General features: G+C 45.0%; 2 protein-coding genes across 3 annotated transcripts in view; one reads left to right on the top strand and one right to left on the bottom strand.

Moving 5' to 3' along the window:
* The window catches only part of GJA8 (gap junction protein alpha 8), a 152,813-nt gene extending 146,060 nt beyond the window's left edge, over positions 1 to 6,753 (bottom strand). The window contains exon 1 of the mRNA XM_068270734.1: positions 6,562 to 6,753. The gene's annotated coding sequence lies outside the window, so the exon portion shown is untranslated. The remainder of the gene's footprint in view (positions 1 to 6,561) is intronic.
* The window catches only part of GJA5 (gap junction protein alpha 5), a 158,359-nt gene that overhangs the window by 2,266 nt on the left and 147,015 nt on the right, over positions 1 to 9,078 (top strand). The window lies entirely within an intron of this gene.

The raw sequence follows: 9,078 nt of genomic DNA, 5'->3' as shown, positions 1-9,078 counted from the left end.
TACTTGATGGGGTTACACAGCAGAATCTGTGTAGAGTCTCCTGACTCTCTAAGACTTGTGTCGCACTGTCTGCTTTGACTGTGTTTCCAAAACAACATCTTCTGCTAAACAGATCTGTATTATTGTTATCAAAAGTTATTTGCCAAATGAAATTTTCATAAACATCCAATGGACAGTCCCGGTAGTGCAATATGTCACATAAAAGGTGGTTGTTTGAATTGTACATGAGTTTATACTCACAAAACTGGGTTATCACACAGGTAACCTCTGGAAAGGCAGGTGGGGAGATTAGATCCGACCCCACCTGGGTAAGAATGACGCTCTCCGTAGAAGTAGAAAAAGGGGATACCACCTGTACACCAAGGGTGGACACACGAGATTAATGTTTTAAGCCCTGTCAGATGGAGATGCTATTTCTGGCTTTGACAAGTTTCTCCTTGTATTGCCTGAGGAAGCGGGTTAATGCCTGCGAAACGCGTTGCATAATTTTTGAAGTACCTTTGAATAAAAGCAAATATTTTCACTGAATACGAGTAGTGTCTCCTTGGGTCAGGTAAGTCCACCACTACCTCCCTACTTTAAACGTTTTTTAATAATTTTATCCTATTCTGGCTCCTCTGTTTTAAAAACAATAATCCAGGTGATTTTGACCCCCTCTCCCCCCCCCCTCCCCCAACATGTTATCTTTTGGCACCACAAATTCAGTTTGACAAGTGTAGGGCTTTTGTGCCAAGCCAAAGTGCTAGTGCTCTTCAGTTGCAGTAGCATAGCAAAGTGAATGAAGAAAACTAACACCTTCCATATCCTTGGTGGCAAAAACCGCCACCAAAAATAAGGTTCAATTAGCGTTTTTTTCCAGAACGTAACCGGAACGTATACTGTACAAACGGAACGGATGTGAATGGATCCAATGTTAACATCCTATGGATCCAATGTTAACCTATGGATCCATTCACATGCGTCCGTTGGTACGGATACGTTCCGTACGTTCCGGTTCCTGGATCTGAAAAATGCTGTAGGCCCTAATTTTCCGGACCGTTCTGCCTAGCGGAACGGATTCGGACAAAAAATACTGCAGCATTGGGGGCAATGGGAAATGGAACGTTTCTTCACACTAGTGAAGAAATGTACCGTATCACGTGGGATGGGGGCATGGGCTGAAGCGAATCTAGCGACGGGAGGGTGAGGGGAGGGTGCAGCAGCCGGGCGGGTGGGCTAGGGAAGCTTTATACATACCTTATCTTCATAGGCAGCCGGTGGTAGAGGCTTCTGTCTTCTTCCGTGTCATGTGACTAGTCACATGACGCGCTGTGTAGTCACAGCGGAAGAAGAGGAAGCCTCTACCGCCAGCTGCCTATGAAGATAAGGTGATCAATCATTGATCAGATCCATTTTCACTAATGTGAACAGGGCCACGGACGACCCATCCGGATCCGGTGAAGTGGACACCGGATCCGCTCACCGGATCCGTTTGGCTCAAAACGCAGATGTGAACCAGGCCTAAGTGCTGTGCTGCTGAGTATCATAGCAACCACATGGCAAAAGCAGCAATGGTCCTAGTTCAGGCGTCACTTGCGAAAGATCATGCAAGCACAGGCAGCTACAGAAACTTTTTTTGGGGGTGGCGGGATGTTGGAAACTTTTTGGTGATGTTTTTTGGCGCATGAAACCCTTCTTGTCTTGCCATATTGTTTTTCTCAACCTCACCTGGAATAGATGCTGGTGATGGTAGCAGAAAATTAGAACATTATACTTTTTGAAATGTTTTATCTTTCTGAAAATGAGAACGTTTTAGTTTTTTTTTTTTTTATATATTTTTAATGCGTTGTATTTCCACATTAATCACCTTTGAACATTATAATTTTGAAATGTATTGTTCTAAACATTATAAAGTTAGGAGGGGGGGGGGGTAGAGTTGTAATGCCTTTATATGACCAAATGTTGCAATATGTGTATGGTTGCTGTGCCAATAAAAAAAATTTCCGACCAAAAAATTTGCCAGTGATTGGCCAATCAAAATAGGATATGTATACCAGGATTTTATTTATTAGAGCCTTTCCATTTTACTTAACCACTTAGTTCTCCTTGACCTATAAATACGTCAAGGAGGACATGTGCACGCGCGCTCGCTGATTCCTCTCCCCCGCAGAAAAAGCGACAGTTTCTCTCAGAAGCTTCGCTTTTTCTGACTCCTATGTCCCTCTAAGCGTACATTGTACACTTAGGCCCTGATTCACAAAGCGGTGCAAAGTGTTTGCACGCGAGTGAAAAGCCCTTTATCACGCCTAAACTCAGTTTAGGCATGATAAGAAGAAACTCGCGCAAATTTTCCGCGCGCAACCACGAACGCGCGCGCGCAGCGCCCCCGCTTCGCGCGCAGCGTCCATTAAGCCCTATGGGACTTTGCGCGCGCGGGAGCTTCGCGCGAAGAGCAGCACAAATCGGTGATAACTAGGTGGTGCAAAGGTTATCACCGCTTTGTGAATCAGGCCCCTAGAGTGACGTCATGTAAACAAACTCAAGGTTGCCATCTTGTGGCCAAAAAGTAAAACTACATCTAAAATTAAAAAAATAAAATAAAATACACATATATTTCCCCAAATCAAACACTATTTACATCCCACTCTCCCAAAAATACCCACATAAAATGTTTAATTAAAAAAAAAACATTACAATAAAAAAAACACATAAATATTTACCTAAGGGTCTAAACTTTTTAAATATCTATGTAAAGATGAAATATTTCTATTTTTTTTTATATATAAGCTTGTAAATAGTGATGGATGCAAAACGGAAAAAATTATCTTTTATTTCCAAATAAAATATTGTCGCCATACATTGTGATAGGGGCATCATTTAAATGGTGAAATAACCGGGACTATTAGGCAAATAATGGATTTTTTCAGTTTTTTTCTTATTCTTACTGTTAAAATGCATTTACAGTAAGGTAGCTCTTAGCAAAATGTACCCTCCAAAGAAAGCCTAATTGGTGGCGGAAAAAAACAAGATATAGATCAGTTCATTGTGATAAGTAGTGATAAAGTTATTGGCTAATAAATGGGAGGTGAACATTGCTGGGATGCATAAAGTGAAAACGACTGAGGGCTTAAGGTTAATGTATGTACAACAGGAAAACCTTTTTTTTTTAATCACCTAGCCAGGCAATGTGCATTGTTTAAAAGGAAATCAATAAGGCAGCCTTCATATCCCTATCACTTCAGTTGTCCTTTAATAGTCCAAGTAGGGAAACCATGATGGCAATAGTCTGGGCAGTCAGGATCAGACACTGGTGATAGCCAGACCTGGTTAGTAGCTTGGTATCTGTCTTCCCAGTGTTTACAGGCAGATGCACAGGGACGGGAGATTGTACAAACAGTGTAGGTGTGCTACTCAATTTCACTTCTGTACACAGAAGTCAGAGTAATGTACACAGAGGGAGCTGCAGCAATAAGTTACGCCGTGAGCAACACAGGCACATCTGCAACTGCCGGCAACTCGCGCAGATCACTAACCACTGCTGTGTGTGGGCTGCTGATATACAGACAGGAGCCCAGATCACACTAACCACTGCTGTATGTGCTGCTGATATACAGACAGGAGCCCAGATCACACTAACCACTGCTGTGTGTGCTGCTGATATACAGACAGGAGCACAGATCACACTAACCACTGCTATGTGTGTGCTGCTGATATACAGACAGGAGCCCAGATCACACTAACCACTGCTGTGTGTGCTGCTGATATACACAGCGGCTCAGATCACACTAACCACTGCTATGTGTGCTGCTGATATACACAGGGGCTCAGATCACACTAACCACTGCTGTGTGTGCTGCTGATATACACACAGGGCTTCAGATCTCACTAACCACTGCTTTGTGTGTGCTGCTGATATACAGACAGGAGCCCAGATCACACTAACCACTGCTGTATGTGCTGCTGATATACAGACAGGAGCCCAGATCACACTAACCACTGCTGTGTGTGCTGCTGATATACACAGGGGCTCAGATCACACTAACCACTGCTGTGTGTGCTGCTGATATACACAGGGGCTCAGATCACACTAACCACTGCTGTGTGTGCTGCTGATATACACAGGGGCTCAGATCACACTAACCACTGCTGTGTGTGCTGCTGATATACAGAGAGGAGCTCAGATCACACTAACCACTGCTGTGTGTGCTGCTGATATACACAGCGGCTCAGATCACACTAACCACTGCTGTATGTGCTGCTGATATACACACAGGAGCTCAGATCACACTAACCACTGCTGTGTGTGCTGCTGATATACAGACAGGATCACATATCACACTAACCACTGTTGTATGTGCTGCTGATATACAGACAGGAGCTCAGATCACACTAACCACTGCTGTGTGTGCTGCTAATATACAGACAAGAGCGCAGATCACACTAACCACTGCTATGTGTGCTGCTGATATACAGACAGGAGCACAGATCACACTAACCACTGCTGTGTGTGCTGCTGATATACACACAGGGGCTCAGATCACACTAACCACTGCTGTGTGTGCTGCTGATATACACACAGGGGCTCAGATCACCCTAACCACTGCTGTGTGTGCTACTGATATACACACAGGAGCTCAGATCACACTAACCACTGCTGTGTGTGCTGCTGATATACACACAGGGGCTCAGTTCACACTAACCACTGCTGTGTGTGCTGCTGATATACACACAGGAGCTCAGATAACACTAACCACAGCTGTGTGTGCTGCTGATATACAGACAGGAGCACTGATCACACTAACCACTGCTGTGTGTGCTGCTGATATACAGACAAGAGCGCAGATCACACTAACCACTGCTATGTGTGCTGCTGATATACAGATCACACTAACCACTGCTGTGTGTGCTGCTGATATACACACAGGGGCTCAGATCACACTAACCACTGCTGTGTGTGCTGCTGATATACACACAGGAGCTCAGATCACACTAACCACTGCTGTGTGTGCTGCTGATATACACACAGGGGCTCAGATCACACTAACCACTGCTGTGTGTGCTGCTGATATACACACAGGAGCTCAGATCACTCTAACCACAGCTGTGTGTGCTGCTGATATACAGACAGGAGCACAGATCACACTAACCACTGCTGTGTATGCTGCTGATATACAGAGAAGAGCGCAGATCACACTAACCACAGCTGTGTGTGCTGCTGATGTACACACAGGAGCTCAGATCACACTAACCACTGCTGTGTGTGCTGCTGATATACAGAGAGGAGCTCAGATCACACTAACCACTGCTGTGTGTGCTGCTGATATACAGAGAGGAGCTCAGATCACACTAACCACTGCTGTGTGTGCTGCTGATATACAGACAGGAGTACAGATCACACTAACCACTGCTGTGTGTGCTGCTGATATACACAGCGGCTCAGATCACACTAACCACTGCTGTATGTGCTGCTGATATACACACAGGGGCTCAGATCACACTAACCACTGCTGTGTGCTGCTGATATACACACAGGGGCTCAGATCACACTAACCACTGCTGTGTGTGCTGCTGATATGCACACAGGAGCTCAGATCACACTAACCACAGCTGTGTGTGCTGCTGATATACACAGGGGCTCAGATCACACTAACCACTGCTGTGTGTGCTGCTGATGTACAGACAGGAGCTCAGATCACACTAACCACTGCTGCGTGTGCTGCTGATATACACACAGGAGCTCAGATCACACTAACCACAGCTGTGTGTGCTGCTGATATACACAGGGGCTCAGATCACACTAACCACTGCTGTGTGTGCTGCTGATATACAGACAGGAGCTCAGATCACACTAACCACTGTTGTATGTGCTGCTGATATACAGAGAGGAGCTCAGATCACATTAACCACTGCTGTGTGTGCTGCTGATATACAGAGAGGAGCTCAGATCACACTAACCACTGCTGTGTGTGCTGCTGATATACAGACAGGAGTACAGATCACACTAACCACTGCTGTGTGTGCTGCTGATATACACAGCGGCTCAGATCACACTAACCACTGCTGTATGTGCTGCTGATATACACACAGGGGCTCAGATCACACTAACCACTGCTGTGTGCTGCTGATATACACACAGGGGCTCAGATCACACTAACCACTGCTGTGTGTGCTGCTGATATGCACACAGGAGCTCAGATCACACTAACCACAGCTGTGTGTGCTGCTGATATACACAGGGGCTCAGATCACACTAACCACTGCTGTGTGTGCTGCTGATGTACAGACAGGAGCTCAGATCACACTAACCACTGCTGCGTGTGCTGCTGATATACACACAGGAGCTCAGATCACACTAACCACTGCGGTATGTGCTGCTGATATACAAACAGGAGCTCAGATCACTAACCACTGCTGTAGAAATGTACTTTAAATTTACACCAATGATGCACTTAGACTTTGGAGCAGCTCCCAATACTGGGTGGTGCCAGAAACGATGTGAAAAAGACAAGAGGGAGGGGAGGGAGCACTCCTATTGTGCATTAACTTAATAAAATCAAAACACGCTAGTGTAATAGCACTTACGATAAACTAATGAAGATCGCGCAACTCATCTGCTGTCAGCAGGTCTCCTCTCTAACTACTGCAGCCTGGCCGGGGCTGACAGGACGATGGAACAACTTGGGGAGACATCTGGCCGGCCCGGAGCGGTGCGCTGTATGCCGCCTGACGTCACTACGCGTTTCAGCATATAACCACGCCTTCTTCTGGTGACGGCCACGGCGAGACGGCTTAGTTAAATACACAAGAGAGAATCCGCCCCTGGCAACAGGTTGCTGAGGGGCGGTACTTAAATCAATCAACTTTATTTAACATCTAAAGGACTAGCTTTACTAAGCATAAGTCTAAACTTCATTAAAATTCACATTGCACATTCATAATATACGCTGTGGTTTAGGAAAACTGGCAAATTTATATTACAAACTTTGTTACCAGATACCACATATCGCTGGCGCTGCTTCTATGCGCGCATACAGATAGTGAGAATCACTGCGCGGAACATGTAGCGCAGCAAGTTTTCCACACACACGGGGCAACAATTTGATCGCTGTTCATATCACAACACACATTAAGGCTGCTTTCTCACCAAGACGTTGCGTTTAGGGGACGTTATAGGGCACATAACGTCAGAGGCGGGACAAGGTCCTCCAGCACCCAAGGCTGAGACACCAAAGTGCACCCCTCCATCCCTGCCACCCCAGCCGTCACACACTGATTGCTATTAGACTAAGAGGTGCAACAGGGCCTACAACCTCCCCAACACCTTAATATCTAGTTATCTGGCTTGCAGTCACTGCTATGTATCCCCTTTTCTTATTTCTTTCTGTTTCAAACACAATTAGGAATGACAGCTGAATGAATTGTGCTCCCCCTCCTACACTGCGCCCTGAGGCTGGAGCCTCTCCAGCCTATGCCTCGGCCCGGCCCTGCATAACGTGCCCCTAACGCAACGCCTGGTGGTGTTGGAGCAGGACGCTACCAAGAGCCGTGTTACAAGCAGCTCTTGGTGCGTCTGCTCTGTCGGAGGCGCTGCGGAGACCACGTGAGTGGAGCTCTCCGCATCACGTGCTCCCGCCAGCCAATCAGCGGCCGCTCCAAGAAGTAACCACTGCAAGTGCAGTGAATGTCAAGTAGCCATGTGCCTGGCTACGTAGCGGCCTCTCCACGCCTCCTCTCCGCCCCTGAAATTAAAAAAAAAACATACTGAGCATGTGCAACCAGTCTAACGCGGCTTAAGCCGCTAGAACGCACAGTATGCTGCACTTCAAACGAACGTGCAGGGCTACTGTGTAACGCAACATGGGCACTGTGAACAGCCCATTGATTTATCATCGCTGTGCGGTGGGGTGCGTTACAGGCTGCACTGACGTGCGCCTGTAACGTCCCACTGTGAAACCAGCCTAAATGGCACATAGATCTATGTTAAAACCGCCATTTTCCACTCCTTAAAAATTGTATTATAAAACAACTTTTCAATTAAAAGAAACCACTTTGCAATTACTGGAATAGACCAAACTGCGGTCAAGTAGCTACATATCTCTTAATCAATGGTCTCCCACATATCATACTGCAGTCCTGTGTAGCTGTTTACACAAGATCCATCGTAATCTAACCATAGTCACGTTGTGGTATAATGGATAAACTAACCAGATGCAACCTGACAATGCACTCTCTGTCAATCCAAAGAGAACACTATCAAATATGTCTCTTACTGACGATGGAAAAAGGATATAAAAAGGAACGAATTGATGCAGCCATTAAAGGACACCCGAGGCGAAAATAAACTAATTAAATAAACGATTGTATCTATCTTCCTTCTCCTAAAAATGACTTTTTAAGATATTCCACAGTTTTATTTTATGTTTAAATCTACTTTTAAAGTTTTAACTGTTTTATTGTTTTTGCTCAATGACACATTCACTGAAGTATGCCAGAGCTAAAATCTATGAACTATTGACCTTTTTTTATCTCTTTCCTGCTCTCAGAAGCCATTTTCTGCTAGGAAAGTGTTTTATAGTTGGAATTTCTTATCAGTGAGGGTCACGCTGTAGTCACTTCCTGTCTGAGTCAGGACTGAGTCAGCCACTTACATACCTGATATTTAACTCTTTCAGGCAGAGAAAGAAAAAAAAGAAAACAGCTTAGTTATTTGTGTGCTAGGCACTGTACATACCCACGTCTATCTCATCATGTCACATTTCCTTTAAGGAATACCACAATAATAATGATAAGAAAAAAGACAATCCGACTAAGAGAGAGAATCAGCAAAATATGAAAAATTGCCCTACTTTCATAACAAAATATACAGAAGGATCTAGAAAAATCTAGGGCATAATCAGGAAAAATTGGCCCATATTACGGGACCCGGTACTAAAAGAACTGATGCCAGATAAACTACAAATTATTTTCAAAAAAGCGAGATCTCTAAAAAAACAACATTGCCCCTAGTAATATTGGGCCAAAGGAACCCACCATGTGGCTGAAAAATAATGTTGTTGGTCATTTTAGATGTGGATCTAGCAGATGTGGGTGCTGTATGTT

The sequence above is a fragment of the Hyperolius riggenbachi genome, chromosome 2 (genome assembly GCF_040937935.1).
Source record: "Hyperolius riggenbachi isolate aHypRig1 chromosome 2, aHypRig1.pri, whole genome shotgun sequence".
In the NCBI taxonomy this organism is placed as follows: domain Eukaryota; kingdom Metazoa; phylum Chordata; class Amphibia; order Anura; family Hyperoliidae; genus Hyperolius; species Hyperolius riggenbachi.
Note: the sequence above shows the minus strand (reverse complement) of the source record. Positions and strands in the feature narration are given on the sequence as shown.